The sequence below is a fragment of the Ascaphus truei genome, chromosome 3 (assembly GCF_040206685.1).
Source record: "Ascaphus truei isolate aAscTru1 chromosome 3, aAscTru1.hap1, whole genome shotgun sequence".
Lineage (NCBI taxonomy): Eukaryota > Metazoa > Chordata > Amphibia > Anura > Ascaphidae > Ascaphus > Ascaphus truei.
Genome location: NC_134485.1, coordinates 438652851 through 438669720, shown reverse-complemented (window position 1 = coordinate 438669720; position 16870 = coordinate 438652851). Strand labels below are relative to the sequence as shown.

The following is a 16870-nucleotide window of genomic DNA, read 5'->3' as shown; positions in this document are numbered from 1 at the left end:
TACACTGCAGGGTGAGGGTGCTGTGCAGTCAGTGCTGTGTACACTGCGGGGTGAGGGTGCTGTGTAGTCAAATCTGTGTACACTGAAGGGTTAGTGCTGTGCAGTCAGTGCTGTGTTCACTGCAGGGTGAGGGTGATGTACAGACAGTGCTGTGTACACTGCAGGGTGAGGGTGCTGTGCAGTCAGTGCTGTGTACACTGCAGGTTAGGGCGGTCAGTGCTGTGTACACTGCAGGTTAGTGCAGTCAGTGCTGTGTACACTGCAGGTTAGTGCAGTCAGTGCTGTGTACACTGCAGGTTAGTGCAGTCAGTGCTGTGTACACTGGAGGTTAGTGCAGTCAGTATGGGGGTAGCGGTGTGTGTCTTTACTGTCACTGTGGGGGTAGAGATGTGTGTGTGTACTTTCACTGTGGGGGTAGAGATGTGTGTGTGTACTTTCACTGTGGGGGTAGACGTGTGCGTGCGTGCGTGCGTGCGTGTGTGTGTATGTGTGTGCTGTCACTGTGAAGTAGGAGAATACACAAACTGATGCTGAAATGCTGTTTTATTGCAAAGTAAAAGGGAAAAGCAGCGTACAAATGATCTTTGTGATTATACGGTTACAGACAGAGGAAGAAACCCTTCTCAGCACTGACAGTGTGACACAGACACAGATATTAGGTATACTGTCAGCACACGCACGGTTATTAGTAGCATGTTCTTCTCATGTGTGTGTGTGACACATGCTGAGTCTCACTCACTAAAGCACACACTCACATTAGTGCATGTTAGTACTAGTCACGTCAGTGACACTAGCGTGTGCTAAATCTCTGGCGTGGATTAGTGAGGGAGACCCTTTTATCTTCATGTTACAGTCTGTCTCATTGTAACAGTGATCTCTCATTTCTATCATTATTATTTCATGGAGAAAGCAGGAAATCAGGAGATTTAGGAACCCCCATAAAAGCAGCGTGACATGTATACTGTCCTTATACAGAGAGCGCAGTGTTACAGGGCATTGTCCTTATACAGAGAGCGCAGTGTTACAGGGCATTGTCCTTATATAGAGAGTGCAGTGTTACAGGGCATTGTCCTTATACAGAGAGCGCAGTGTTACAGGACATTGTCCTTATACAGAGAGCGCAGTGTTACAGGACATTGCAAAGCTCACGTGTAATGCGCAGAATTTATTAACGCCCCAGGCCCAACCCCCCAAGAAGATTATCAAGTAAAGGAATATCTCTGCTCTCCAAATCACTGTCACGTTTTTTATACTCATGGATATGTTTAACCAACTTCGCAAATTGTTTTACAGTATGTCCTGTCCCCTTTCTATGATGTCGCCGAGTCTCCCGTGTGAGAGGAGATTGTGCTTCTTCCAGGAGACCTGCCAGTCTCTCCATGCGATTTCCCTGCTCATTCTCCTCTCTCTTGGTCTCCAACATCTGATCTTCTTCACTAGAGAAGAAGACAACAAACTGATGTCAGGAAATGTCCCCCGGGGAGTCAGGGGCAAATATTTCCCACAGATTTAACCCATTCACTGCCACAGTGGCAAGTAAAGAATTGCAGAGCATTATAATAACACACAGAGAGACATAATAACACGCAGAGACATATAATAACACGCAGAGATATATAATAACACGCAGAGACATATAATAACACGCAGAGATATATAATAACACACAGAGAGACATAATAACACGCAGAGACATATAATAACACGCAGAGATATATAATAACACGCAGAGAGATATAATAACACACAGAGAGATATAATAACACGCAGAGCGATATAATAACACGCAGACATATATAATAACACAGAGAGAGATATAATAACACGCAGAGATATAATAACACGCTGAGATATAATAACACGCAGAGAGATATAATAACACTCTGAGATATAATAACACGCAGAGAGATATAATAACACAGAGAGATATAATAACACACAGAGAGATATAATAACATGCAGAGAGATATAATAACACAGAGATATGTAATAACACGCAGATAGATATAATAACACGCAAAGATATAATAACACAGAGAGATATAATAACACACAGAGAGATATAATAACACACAGAGAGAGATATAATAACACAGAGAGATATAATAACACGCAGAGAGATATAATAAAACAGAGAGATATAATAACACGCAGAGAGATATAATAACACAGAGAGATATAATAACACACAGAGAGATATAATAACATGCAGAGAGATATAATAACACGCAGAGACATATAATAACACGCTGAGATATAATAACACGCAGAGAGATATAATAACACAGAGAGATATAATAACATGCAGAGAGATATAATAACCAATAGAGATATAATATCACACAGAGAGATATAATAACACGCAAAGATATAATAACACAGAGAGATATAATAACACACAGAGAGATATAATAACACACAGAGAGAGATATAATAACACAGAGAGATATAATAACACGCAGAGAGATATAATAAAACAGAGAGATATAATAACACACAGAGAGATATAATAACACAGAGAGATTTAATAACACACAGAGAGATATAATAACACACAGAGAGACATAATAACACACAGAGATATAATAACACAGTGAGATATAATAACATGCAGAAAGATATAATAACATGTACAGAGATATAATAACACACAGTGAGATATAATAACACACAGAGAGATATAATAACATGCAGAGATATATAATAACACGCAGAGAGATATAATAACATGCAGAGAGATATAATAACACGCAGAGATATAATAACACACACAGAGAGATATAATAACACGCAGAGAGATATAATAACACAGAGAGATATAATAACACACAGTGAGATATAATAACACACAGAGAGATAAAATAACATGCAGAAAGATATAATAACATGCAGAGAGATATAATATCACGCAGAGAGATATAATAAGCAAGACACACTTGCTTAAAGAAGCATATGAATAGCACTGTGGATATTCTGAACACATGATACATAAAGCTTGGCCCCCTGCAGACGCACTTACCAGAACTCCCTCCTACTGTCTCTGTACGTTCTCCCTACCTACCAATTAGATTGTAAGCTCGTCGGGGCAGGGACTACTCTTCCTTAATGTTATGTTTATGTCTAAAGCACTTATTCCCATGATCTGTTATTTATATTATCTGTTATTTATTTGATTACCACATGTATTACTATTGTGAAGCGCTATGTACATTAATGGCGCTATATAAATAAAGACATACAATACAATACAATACAATAACACAGAGAGAGATATAATAACACGCAGAGACCTATAATAACACAGAGAGAGATATAATAACATGCAGAGAGATATAATAACACAGAGAGATATAATAACAAGCAGAGACATATAATAACACGCAGAGACATATAATAACATACAGAGAGATATAATAATACAGAGAGAGATATAATAACACAGAGAGAGATATAATAACAAGCAGAGACATATAATAACACGCAGAGAGATATAATAACACAGAGAGAGATATAATAAGCAAGCAGGAGAGAAAAAACTTGGAGCACCGCAATGAAAAAACAAGAACTGGAGGCTAATATAAAAAATAACAAATTATTTATTGGGACATAACTAATTAAAAAGAGAAACCTCTAATGCGTTATCAAAGAGATATAATAACATGCAAAATATAATAACACACAGAGAGATATAATAACACGCAGAGAGATATAATAACATGCAGAGAGATATAATAACACACAGAGAGATATAATAACACACAAAGAGATATAATAACAGGTAGGACAGGCTGCGTATGGAACAAGCACAGGAGGGTTAATATCAGTTACAAGGTTAATATCAGGTACGCATCACATGAAGGATCCCCAGCTACAACCCTACACACAGCACCAATAAATCTCTATTCCTTTCTCTGTCCCACAAACTCCATTTCTTACGTCTCATATTTGGCCGATTCCACCAATGTGACGATGGAGATTATCCCCAGGAGAAGCGCGAGCAGCAGAGGTCTCTGGGAGAGAAGCATCTTTACAGATCTGTTAGAGAATGTTACAGGTTATCACAGGTGTAATAATACGCTCAGCACGGGACAGATCAGACATATCTGGGGGGGCTGCACCCCAGGGATACAGTGTTACTTACAGTATAGTATCTAGTTATTACACGTGAGGAGAATTAGTGGGGTTTGTATTGCAGAGAATATTTATAGACATTACATATAAAAAGATCAACGTAGTAAAAATTACAGTTAATATAAAACACTAGAAATAATTGTACTTACAGCTGGGTGGAGATGGAGCTGAGATGAGTAACCTGTGAATATCACCGGGTCTGTGTTACTATGGAGGGTGAGGTGAGTGTTATATACAGACTCTGATGGGAATGTGTCACTATAGAATCAGCAGACTCTGTGTGAGAAAGAAATCACATTATTTTATGGGTAAATATTACATTTCTCAGGCAGGACGTTTTGGAAACAAACAAATAATAGAATTTACTGACTGTCTCATGTGATAAATACTCATTTGCTTGATTAATGTGAGACTTTCCTGAGAGTAAAGTTTGTGTCACATCTTCTCAAACACAAATAACCATCACGTGTGTATGTGCTGCAGGGACACGTATGCCACGGGGTTTGGGGGGCACAAGTGGTGTGAGAGTTACCCATGATCCCGATACCTAATAGTGCTGGCTGACTTAGTGGGATTCTGGGAGGATATTTGGAGAGGCCCGGAGTGTGCGTTACTAGTGTGTTAATGTGTGTGTGTCCTGTCTTTGTGGTGCTATCTGTGTTCTAATGTGTTTCTGTGTATTGTCACTGAGGGGTTACCACTTTGTTAATGTGTGTGTATACTAAAAACGCTGTGCAACCAGTGTGATAAAGTGTGTGTGTGTGTGTGTTTGTGTGTGTGTGTGTGTGTGTGTGTGTGTGTGTGTGTGTGTGTGTGTGTGTGTGTGTGTGTGTGTGTGTGTGTGTGTGTCTGTGTGTGTGTGTGTGTGTGTGTGTGTGTGTGATGTCACTGTTGGGTCACCAATCTGATTGTGAGAGTGTACTGTCACTGAGGGGTTATCAGTGTGCTAACTTGTGTGTGGACTTGACCTCAGAGCCAAAACAAACACTTGTTTACTGCGTCACTGTGGGTGTGTAATTGTTTGTGTGGCAGTGATAGGGTTACTGAGCCTGTGTGTGTGGCAGTGAAGGGGTTACTGAGCCTGTGTGTGGCAGTGACAGGGTTACTGAGCCTGTGAGTGGCAGTGAATGGGTTACTGAGCCTGTGTGTGGCAGTGACAGGGTTACTGAGCCTGTTTGTGGCAGTGACAGGGATACTGAGCCTGTGTGTGTGGCAGAGAAGGGGTTACTGAGCCTGCATGTGGCAGTGAAGGGGTTACTGAACTTGTGTGTGGCAGTGACAGGGTTACTGAGCCTGTGTGTGGCAGTGAAGGGGTTACTGAGCCTGTGTGTGTGGCAGTGAAGGGGTTACTAAGCCTGTGTGTGGCAGTGAAGGGGTTACTGAGCCTGTGTATGGCAGTGAAGGGGTTACTGAGCCTGTGTGTGGCAGTGACAGGGTTACTGAGCCTGTGTGTGGCAGTGAAGGGGTTACTGAGCCTGTGTGTTTCAGTGAAGGGGTTACTGAGCCTGTGTGTGGCAGTGACAGGGTTACTGAGCCTGTGTGTGGCAGTGACAGGGTTACTGAGCCTGTGTGTGGCAGTGACAGGGTTACTGAGCATGTGTGTGGCACTGACAGGGTTACTGGGCCTGTGTGTGGCACTGACAGGGTAACTGAGCCTGTGTGGCAGTGAAGGGGTTACTGAGCCTGTGTGTGGCAGTGACAGGGTTACTGAGCCTGTGTGTGGCAGTGACGGGGTTACTGAGTCTGTGTGTGGCAGTGACGGGGTTACTGAGCCTGTGTGTGGCAGTAACAGGGTTACTGAGCTTGTGTGGCAGTGACGGGGTTACTGAGCCGGTGTGTGTGGCAGTGAAGGGGTTACTGAGCCTGTGTGTGGCAGTGACAGGGTTACTAAGCCTGTGTGTGGCAGTGACAGGGTTACTGTGCCTGTGTGTGGCAGTGACAGGGTTACTGTGCCTGTGTGTGGCAGTGACAGGGTTACTGGGCCTGTGTGTGGCACTGACGGGTTTACTGAGCTTGTGTGTGGCAGTGAAGGGGTTACTGAGCCTGTGTGTGGCAGTGACGGGGTTACTGAGTCTGTGTGTGGCAGTGACGGGGTTACTGGGCCTGTGTGTGGCAGTAACAGGGTTACTGAGCTTGTGTGGCAGTGACGGGGTTACTGAGCCGGTGTGTGTGGCAGTGAAGGGGTTACTGAGCCGGTGTGTGTGTGGCAGTGAAGGGGTTACTGAGCCTGTGTGTGGCAGTGACAGGGTTACTAAGCCTGTGTGTGGCAGTGACAGGGTTACTGAGCCTGTGTGTGGCACTGACTGGGTTACTAAGCCTGTGTGTGGCAGTGACAGGGTTACTGAGCATGTGTGTGGCAGTGACAGTGTTACTGAGCCTGTGTGTGGCAGTGACGGGTTTACTGAGCCTGTGTGTGGCACTGACGGGTTTACTGAGCCTGTGTGTGGCAGTGATGGGGTTACTGAGACTGTGTGTGGCACTGACACGGTTACTGAGCCTGTGTGTGTGGCAGTGACAGGGTTACTGAGCCTGTGTGTGGCAGTGACGGGGTTACTGAGCCTGTGTATGGCAGTGAAGGGGTTACTGAGCCTGTGTGGCAGTGACGGGGTTACTGAGCCTGTGTGTGGCAGTGACAGGGTTACTGAGCCTGTGTGTGGCAGTGAAGGGGTTAATGAGTCTGGGTGTGTGTGTGTGTGTGTGTGTGTGTGTGTGTGTGTGTGTGTGGCAGTGAAGGGCTTACTAAGCCTGTGTGTGGCTGTGACAGGGTTACTGAGCCTGTGTGTGGCAGTGACGGGGTTACTGAGCCTATGTGTGGCAGTGACGGGGTTAATGAGCCTGTGTGTGTGGCAGTGACAGGGTTACTAAGCCTGTGTGTGGCAGTGACAGGGTTACTGTGCCTGTGTGTGGCAGTGACAGGGTTACTGTGCCTGTGTGTGACAGTGACAGGGTTACTGGGCCTGTGTGTGGCACTGACGGGTTTACTGAGCCTGTGTGTGGCAGTGACGGGGTTACTGAGCCTGTGTGTGGCAGTGACAGGGTTACTGAGCCTGTGTGTGGCAGTGAAGGGGTTACTGAGCCTGTGTGTTGCACTGACGGGTTTACTGAGTCTGTGTGTGGCAGTGACGGGGTTACTGAGCCTGTGTGTGGCAGTGACAGGGTTACTGAGCCTGTGTGTGGCAGTGAAGGGGTTAATGAGCCTGTGTGTGTGTGTGTGTGTGTGTGTGTGTGTGTGTGTGTGTGTGTGTGTGTGTGTGTGTGTGTGTGTGTGTGTGTGTGTGTGTGTGTGTGTGTGTGTGTGTGTGTGTGTGTCAGTGAAGGGGTTACTGAGCCTGTGTGTGTGGCAGTGACAGGGTTACTGAGCCTGTGTGTGGCAGTGAAGGGGTTAATGAGTCTGGGTGTGTGTGTGTGTGTGTGTGTGTGTGTGTGTGTGTGTGTGTGTGTGTGTGTGTGTGTGTGTGTGTGTGTGTGTGTGTGTGTGTGTGTGTGTGTGTGTGTGTGTGTGTGTGTGTGTGTGGCAGGGAAGGGCTTACTAAGCCTGTGTGTGGCTGTGACAGGGTTACTGAGCCTGTGTGTGGCAGTGACGGGGTTACTGAGCCTATGTGTGGCAGTGACGGGGTTAATGAGCCTGTGTGTGTGTGGCAGTGACAGGGTTACTAAGCCTGTGTGTGGCAGTGACAGGGTTACTGTGCCTGTGTGTGGCAGTGACAGGGTTACTGTGCCTGTGTGTGGCAGTGACAGGGTTACTGGGCCTGTGTGTGGCACTGACGGGTTTACTGAGTCTGTGTGTGGCAGTGACGGGGTTACTGAGCCTGTGTGTGGCAGTGACAGGGTTACTGAGCCTGTGTGTGGCAGTGAAGGGGTTACTGAGCCTGTGTGTTGCACTGACGGGTTTACTGAGTCTGTGTGTGGCAGTGACGGGGTTACTGAGCCTGTGTGTGGCAGTGACAGGGTTACTGAGCCTGTGTGTGGCAGTGAAGGGGTTAATGAGCCTGTGTGTGTGTGTGTGTGTGTGTGTGTGTGTGTGTGTGTGTGTGTGTGTGTGTGTGTGTGTGTGTGTGTGTGTGTGTGTGTGTGTGTGTGTGTGTGTGTGTCAGTGAAGGGGTTACTGAGCCTGTGTGTGTGGCAGTGACAGGGTTACTGAGCCTGTGTGTGGCAGTGAAGGGGTTAATGAGTCTGGGTGTGTGTGTGTGTGTGTGTGTGTGTGTGTGTGTGTGTGTGTGTGTGTGTGTGTGTGTGTGTGTGTGTGTGTGTGTGTGTGTGTGTGTGTGTGTGTGTGTGTGTGTGTGTGGCAGTGAAGGGCTTACTAAGCCTGTGTGTGGCTGTGACAGGGTTACTGAGCCTGTGTGTGGCAGTGACGGGGTTACTGAGCCTATGTGTGGCAGTGACGGGGTTAATGAGCCTGTGTGTGTGTGGCAGTGACAGGGTTACTGTGCCTGTGTGTGGCAGTGACAGGGTTACTGGGCCTGTGTGTGGCACTGACGGGTTTACTGAGCCTGTGTGTGGCAGTGACGGGGTTACTGAGCCTGTGTGTGGCAGTGACAGGGTTACTGAGCCTGTGTGTGCAGTGAAGGGGTTACTGAGCCTGTGTGTTGCACTGACGGGTTTACTGAGTCTGTGTGTGGCAGTGACGGGGTTACTGAGCCTGTGTGTGGCAGTGACAGGGTTACTGAGCCTGTGTGTGGCAGTGAAGGGGTTAATGAGCCTGTGTGTGTGTGTGTGTGTGTGTGTGTGTGTGTGTGTGTGTGTGTGTGTGTGTGTGTGTGTGTGTGTGTGTGTGTGTGTGTGTGTGTGTGTGTGTGTGTGTGTGTGTGTGTGTGTCAGTGAAGGGGTTACTGAGCCTGTGTGTGGCAGTGAAGGGTTTAATTAGCCTGTGTGTGGCAGTGATAAGGTTACTGAGTCTGTGTGTTGCAGTGACGGGGTTACTGAGCCTGTGTGTGGCAGTGACAGGGTTACTAAGCCTGTGTGTGGCAGTGACAGGGTTACTGAGCCTGTGTGTGGCAGTGACAGGGTTACTGAGCATGTGTGTGGCACTGACAGGGTTACTGAGCCTGTGTGTGGCAGTGAAGGGGTTAATGAGTCTGGGTGTGTGTGTGTGTGTGTGTGTGTGTGTGTGTGTGTGTGTGTGTGTGTGTGTGTGTGTGTGTGTGTGTGTGTGTGTGTGTGTGTGTGTGTGTGTGTGTGGCAGTGAAGGGCTTACTAAGCCTGTGTGTGGCTGTGACAGGGTTACTGAGCCTGTGTGTGGCAGTGACGGGGTTACTGAGCCTATGTGTGGCAGTGACGGGGTTACTGAGCCTGTGTGTGTGGCAGTGACAGGGTTACTAAGCCTGTGTGTGGCAGTGACAGGGTTACTGTGCCTGTGTGTGGCAGTGACAGGGTTACTGTGCCTGTGTGTGGCAGTGACAGGGTTACTGGGCCTGTGTGTGGCACTGACGGGTTTACTGAGCCTGTGTTGGCAGTGACGGGGTTACTGAGCCTGTGTGTGGCAGTGACAGGGTTACTGAGCCTGTGTGTGGCAGTGAAGGGGTTACTGAGCCTGTGTGTTGCACTGACGGGTTTACTGAGTCTGTGTGTGGCAGTGACGGGGTGTGTGTGTGTGTGTGTGTGTGTGTGTGTGTGTGTGTGTGTGTGTGTGTGTGTGTGTGTGTGTGTGTGTGTGTGTGTGTGTGTGTGTGTGTGATGTCACTGTTGGGTCACCAATCTGATTGTGAGAGTGTGCGGTCACTGAGGGGTAATCACTGTGCTAACTTGTGTGTGGACTTGACCTCAGAGCCAAAACAAACACTTGTTTACTGCGTCACTGTGGGTGTGTAATTGTTTGTGTGGCAGTGATAGGGTTACTGAGCCTGTGTGTGTGGCAGTGAAGGGGTTACTGAGCCTGTGTGTGGCAGTGACAGGGTTACTGAGCCTGTGAGTGGCAGTGAATGGGTTACTGAGCCTGTGTGTGGCAGTGACAGGGTTACTGAGCCTGTTTGTGGCAGTGACAGGGATACTGAGCCTGTGTGTGTGGCAGAGAAGGGGTTACTGAGCCTGCATGTGGCAGTGAAGGGGTTACTGAACTTGTGTGTGGCAGTGACAGGGTTACTGAGCCTGTGTGTGGCAGTGAAGGGGTTACTGAGCCTGTGTGTGTGGCAGTGAAGGGGTTACTAAGCCTGTGTGTGGCAGTGAAGGGGTTACTGAGCCTGTGTATGGCAGTGAAGGGGTTACTGAGCCTGTGTGTGGCAGTGACAGGGTTACTGAGCCTGTGTGTGGCAGTGAAGGGGTTACTGAGCCTGTGTGTTTCAGTGAAGGGGTTACTGAGCCTGTGTGTGGCAGTGACAGGGTTACTGAGCCTGTGTGTGGCAGTGACAGGGTTACTGAGCCTGTGTGTGGCAGTGACAGGGTTACTGAGCATGTGTGTGGCACTGACAGGGTTACTGGGCCTGTGTGTGGCAGTAACAGGGTTACTGAGCTTGTGTGGCAGTGACGGGGTTACTGAGCCGGTGTGTGTGGCAGTGAAGGGGTTACTGAGCCTGTGTGTGGCAGTGACAGGGTTACTAAGCCTGTGTGTGGCAGTGACAGGGTTACTGTGCCTGTGTGTGGCAGTGACAGGGTTACTGTGCCTGTGTGTGGCAGTGACAGGGTTACTGGGCCTGTGTGTGGCACTGACGGGTTTACTGAGCTTGTGTGTGGCAGTGAAGGGGTTACTGAGCCTGTGTGTGGCAGTGACGGGGTTACTGAGTCTGTGTGTGGCAGTGACGGGGTTACTGGGCCTGTGTGTGGCAGTAACAGGGTTACTGAGCTTGTGTGGCAGTGACGGGGTTACTGAGCCGGTGTGTGTGGCAGTGAAGGGGTTACTGAGCCGGTGTGTGTGGCAGTGAAGGGGTTACTGAGCCTGTGTGTGGCAGTGACAGGGTTACTAAGCCTGTGTGTGGCAGTGACAGGGTTACTGAGCCTGTGTGTGGCACTGACTGGGTTACTAAGCCTGTGTGTGGCAGTGACAGGGTTACTGAGCCTGTGTGTGGCAGTGACAGGGTTACTGAGCCTGTGTGTGGCAGTGACGGGTTTACTGAGCCTGTGTGTGGCACTGACGGGTTTACTGAGCCTGTGTGTGGCAGTGATGGGGTTACTGAGACTGTGTGTGGCACTGACACGGTTACTGAGCCTGTGTGTGTGGCAGTGACAGGGTTACTGAGCCTGTGTGTGGCAGTGACGGGGTTACTGAGCCTGTGTATGGCAGTGAAGGGGTTACTGAGCCTGTGTGGCAGTGACGGGGTTACTGAGCCTGTGTGTGGCAGTGACAGGGTTACTGAGCCTGTGTGTGGCAGTGAAGGGGTTAATGAGTCTGGGTGTGTGTGTGTGTGTGTGTGTGTGTGTGTGTGTGTGTGTGTGTGTGTGTGTGTGTGTGTGTGTGTGTGTGTGTGTGTGTGTGTGTGTGTGTGGCAGTGAAGGGCTTACTAAGCCTGTGTGTGGCTGTGACAGGGTTACTGAGCCTGTGTGTGGCAGTGACGGGGTTACTGAGCCTATGTGTGGCAGTGACGGGGTTAATGAGCCTGTGTGTGTGGCAGTGACAGGGTTACTAAGCCTGTGTGTGGCAGTGACAGGGTTACTGTGCCTGTGTGTGGCAGTGACAGGGTTACTGTGCCTGTGTGTGGCAGTGACAGGGTTACTGGGCCTGTGTGTGGCACTGACGGGTTTACTGAGCCTGTGTGTGGCAGTGACGGGGTTACTGAGCCTGTGTGTGGCAGTGACAGGGTTACTGAGCCTGTGTGTGGCAGTGAAGGGGTTACTGAGCCTGTGTGTTGCACTGACAGGTTTACTGAGTCTGTGTGTGGCAGTGACGGGGTTACTGAGCCTGTGTGTGGCAGGGACAGGGTTACTGAGCCTGTGTGTGGCAGTGAAGGGGTTAATGAGCCTGTGTGTGTGTGTGTGTGTGTGTGTGTGTGTGTGTGTGTGTGTGTGTGTGTGTGTGTGTGTGTGTGTGTGTGTGTGTGTGTGTGTGTGTCAGTGAAGGGGTTACTGAGCCTGTGTGTGTGGCAGTGACAGGGTTACTGAGCCTGTGTGTGGCAGTGAAGGGGTTAATGAGTCTGGGTGTGTGTGTGTGTGTGTGTGTGTGTGTGTGTGTGTGTGTGTGTGTGTGTGTGTGTGTGTGTGTGTGTGTGTGTGTGTGTGTGTGTGTGTGTGTGTGTGTGTGTGTGGCAGTGAAGGGCTTACTAAGCCTGTGTGTGGCTGTGACAGGGTTACTGAGCCTATGTGTGGCAGTGACGGGGTTAATGAGCCTGTGTGTGTGTGGCAGTGACAGGGTTACTAAGCCTGTGTGTGGCAGTGACAGGGTTACTGTGCCTGTGTGTGGCAGTGACAGGGTTACTGTGCCTGTGTGTGGCAGTGACAGGGTTACTGGGCCTGTGTGTGGCACTGACGGGTTTACTGAGCCTGTGTGTGGCAGTGACGGGGTTACTGAGCCTGTGTGTGGCAGTGACAGGGTTACTGAGCCTGTGTGTGGCAGTGAAGGGGTTACTTAGCCTGTGTGTTGCACTGACGGGTTTACTGAGTCTGTGTGTGGCAGTGACGGGGTTACTGAGCCTGTGTGTGGCAGTGACAGGGTTACTGAGCCTGTGTGTGGCAGTGAAGGGGTTAATGAGCCTGTGTGTGTGTGTGTGTGTGTGTGTGTGTGTGTGTGTGTGTGTGTGTGTGTGTGTGTGTGTGTGTGTGTGTGTGTGTGTGTGTGTGTGTGTGTGTGTGTGTGTGTGTGTGTGTGTCAGTGAAGGGGTTACTGAGCCTGTGTGTGTGGCAGTGACAGGGTTACTGAGCCTGTGTGTGGCAGTGAAGGGGTTAATGAGTCTGGGGGTGTGTGTGTGTGTGTGTGTGTGTGTGTGTGTGTGTGTGTGTGTGTGTGTGTGTGTGTGTGTGTGTGTGTGTGTGTGTGTGTGTGTGTGTGTGTGTGTGTGTGTGTGTGTGGCAGTGAAGGGCTTACTAAGCCTGTGTGTGGCTGTGACAGGGTTACTGAGCCTGTGTGTGGCAGTGACGGGGTTACTGAGCCTATGTGTGGCAGTGACGGGGTTAATGAGCCTGTGTGTGTGGCAGTGACAGGGTTACTAAGCCTGTGTGTGGCAGTGACAGGGTTACTGTGCCTGTGTGTGGCAGTGACAGGGTTACTGTGCCTGTGTGTGGCAGTGACAGGGTTACTGGGCCTGTGTGTGGCACTGACGGGTTTACTGAGCCTGTGTGTGGCAGTGACGGGGTTACTGAGCCTGTGTGTGGCAGTGACAGGGTTACTGAGCCTGTGTGTGGCAGTGAAGGGGTTACTGAGCCTGTGTGTTGCACTGACGGGTTTACTGAGTCTGTGTGTGGCAGTGACGGGGTTACTGAGCCTGTGTGTGGCAGTGACAGGGTTACTGAGCCTGTGTGTGGCAGTGAAGGGGTTAATGAGCCTGTGTGTGTGTGTGTGTGTGTGTGTGTGTGTGTGTGTGTGTGTGTGTGTGTGTGTGTGTGTGTGTGTGTGTGTGTGTGTGTGTGTGTGTGTGTGTGTGTGTCAGTGAAGGGGTTACTGTGCCTGTGTGTGGCAGTGAAGGGTTTAATTAGCCTGTGTGTGGCAGTGATAAGGTTACTGAGCCTGTGTGTGGCAGTGACGGGGTTACTGAGCCTGTGTATGTGGCAGTGACGGGGTTACTGAGTCTGTGTGTTGCAGTGACGGGGTTACTGAGCCTGTGTGTGGCAGTGACAGGGTTACTAAGCCTGTGTGTGGCAGTGACAGGGTTACTGAGCCTGTGTGTGGCAGTGACAGGGTTACTGAGCATGTGTGTGGCACTGACAGGGTTACTGAGCCTGTGTGTGGCAGTGAAGGGGTTAATGAGTCTGGGTGTGTGTGTGTGTGTGTGTGTGTGTGTGTGTGTGTGTGTGTGTGTGTGTGTGTGTGTGTGTGTGTGTGTGTGTGTGTGTGTGTGTGTGTGTGTGTGTGTGTGTGTGTGTGTGTGGCAGTGAAGGGCTTACTAAGCCTGTGTGTGGCTGTGACAGGGTTACTGAGCCTGTGTGTGGCAGTGACGGGGTTACTGAGCCTATGTGTGGCAGTGACGGGGTTACTGAGCCTGTGTGTGTGGCAGTGACAGGGTTACTAAGCCTGTGTGTGGCAGTGACAGGGTTACTGTGCCTGTGTGTGGCAGTGACAGGGTTACTGAGCCTGTGTGTGGCAGTGAAGGGGTTACTGAGCCTGTGTGTTGCACTGACGGGTTTACTGAGTCTGTGTGTGGCAGTGACGGGGTGTGTGTGTGTGTGTGTGTGTGTGTGTGTGTGTGTGTGTGTGTGTGTGTGTGTGTGTGTGTGTGTGTGTGTGTGTGTGTGTGTGTGTGTGTGTGTGTGTGTGTGTGTGTGTGTGTGTGTGTGTGTGATGTCACTGTTGGGTCACCAATCTGATTGTGAGAGTGTGCGGTCACTGAGGGGTTATCAGTGTGCTAACTTGTGTGTGGACTTGACCTCAGAGCCAAAACAAACACTTGTTTACTGCGTCACTGTGGGTGTGTAATTGTTTGTGTGGCAGTGATAGGGTTACTGAGCCTGTGTGTGTGGCAGTGAAGGGGTTACTGAGCCTGTGTGTGGCAGTGACAGGGTTACTGAGCCTGTGAGTGGCAGCGAATGGGTTACTGAGCCTGTGTGTGGCAGTGACAGGGTTACTGAGCCTGTTTGTGGCAGTGACAGGGATACTGAGCCTGTGTGTGTGGCAGAGAAGGGGTTACTGAGCCTGCATGTGGCAGTGAAGGGGTTACTGAACTTGTGTGTGGCAGTGACAGGGTTACTGAGCCTGTGTGTGGCAGTGAAGGGGTTACTGAGCCTGTGTGTGTGGCAGTGAAGGGGTTACTAAGCCTGTGTGTGGCAGTGAAGGGGTTACTGAGCCTGTGTATGGCAGTGAAGGGGTTACTGAGCCTGTGTGTGGCAGTGACAGGGTAACTGAGCCTGTGTGTGGCAGTGAAGGGGTTACTGAGCCTGTGTGTTTCAGTGAAGGGGTTACTGAGCCTGTGTGTGGCAGTAACAGGGTTACTGAGCCTGTGTGTGGCAGTGACAGGGTTACTGAGCCTGTGTGTGGCAGTGACAGGGTTACTGAGCATGTGTGTGGCACTGACAGGGTTACTGGGCCTGTGTGTGGCAGTAACAGGGTTACTGAGCTTGTGTGGCAGTGACGGGGTTACTGAGCCGGTGTGTGTGGCAGTGAAGGGGTTACTGAGCCTGTGTGTGGCAGTGACAGGGTTACTAAGCCTGTGTGTGGCAGTGACAGGGTTACTGTGCCTGTGTGTGGCAGTGACAGGGTTACTGTGCCTGTGTGTGGCAGTGACAGGGTTACTGGGCCTGTGTGTGGCACTGACGGGTTTACTGAGCTTGTGTGTGGCAGTGAAGGGGTTACTGAGCCTGTGTGTGGCAGTGACGGGGTTACGGAGTCTGTGTGTGGCAGTGACGGGGTTACTGGGCCTGTGTGTGGCAGTAACAGGGTTACTGAGCTTGTGTGGCAGTGACGGGGTTACTGAGCCGGTGTGTGTGGCAGTGAAGGGGTTACTGAGCCGGTGTGTGTGGCAGTGAAGGGGTTACTGAGCCTGTGTGTGGCAGTGACAGGGTTACTAAGCCTGTGTGTGTCAGTGACAGGGTTACTGAGCCTGTGTGTGGCACTGACTGGGTTACTAAGCCTGTGTGTGGCAGTGACAGGGTTACTGAGCCTGTGTGTGGCAGTGACAGGGTTACTGAGCCTGTGTGTGGCAGTGACGGGTTTACTGAGCCTGTGTGTGGCACTGACGGGTTTACTGAGCCTGTGTATGGCAGTGATGGGGTTACTGAGACTGTGTGTGGCACTGACACGGTTACTGAGCCTGTGTGTGTGGCAGTGACAGGGTTACTGAGCCTGTGTGTGGCAGTGACGGGGTTACTGAGCCTGTGTATGGCAGTGAAGGGGTTACTGAGCCTGTGTGGCAGTGACGGGGTTACTGAGCCTGTGTGTGGCAGTGACAGGGTTACTGAGCCTGTGTGTGGCAGTGAAGGGGTTAATGAGTCTGGGGGTGTGTGTGTGTGTGTGTGTGTGTGTGTGTGTGTGTGTGTGTGTGTGTGTGTGTGTGTGTGTGTGTGTGTGTGTGTGTGTGTGTGTGTGTGTCAGTGAAGGGGTTACTGAGCCTGTGTGTGTGGCAGTGACAGGGTTACTGAGCCTGTGTGTGGCAGTGAAGGGGTTAATGAGTCTGGGGGTGTGTGTGTGTGTGTGTGTGTGTGTGTGTGTGTGTGTGTGTGTGTGTGTGTGTGTGTGTGTGTGTGTGTGTGTGTGTGTGTGTGTGTGTGTGTGTGTGTGTGTGTGTGGCAGTGAAGGGCTTACTAAGCCTGTGTGTGGCTGTGACAGGGTTACTGAGCCTGTGTGTGGCAGTGACGGGGTTACTGAGCCTATGTGTGGCAGTGACGGGGTTAATGAGCCTGTGTGTGTGGCAGTGACAGGGTTACTAAGCCTGTGTGTGGCAGTGACAGGGTTACTGTGCCTGTGTGTGGCAGTGACAGGGTTACTGTGCCTGTGTGTGGCAGTGACAGGGTTACTGGGCCTGTGTGTGGCACTGACGGGTTTACTGAGCCTGTGTGTGGCAGTGACGGGGTTACTGAGCCTGTGTGTGGCAGTGACAGGGTTACTGAGCCTGTGTGTGGCAGTGAAGGGGTTACTGAGCCTGTGTGTTGCACTGACGGGTTTACTGAGTCTGTGTGTGGCAGTGACGGGGTTACTGAGCCTGTGTGTGGCAGTGACAGGGTTACT

At 50.0% G+C, this 16870-nt stretch overlaps 1 long non-coding RNA gene across 1 annotated transcript; it reads right to left on the bottom strand.

Annotated features, from left to right (window-relative positions):
- Nucleotides 1–525: 525 nt before the first annotated feature.
- On the bottom strand, nucleotides 526–4430 carry LOC142490556 (uncharacterized). Its single transcript, XR_012800102.1, has 3 exons — nucleotides 4281–4430; nucleotides 3937–4035; nucleotides 526–1436 (listed from the first exon to the last, which is right to left on the bottom strand). It is a non-coding gene; the product is annotated as an uncharacterized LOC142490556 (long non-coding RNA).
- Between the last annotated feature and the right edge of the window lie 12440 nt (nucleotides 4431–16870).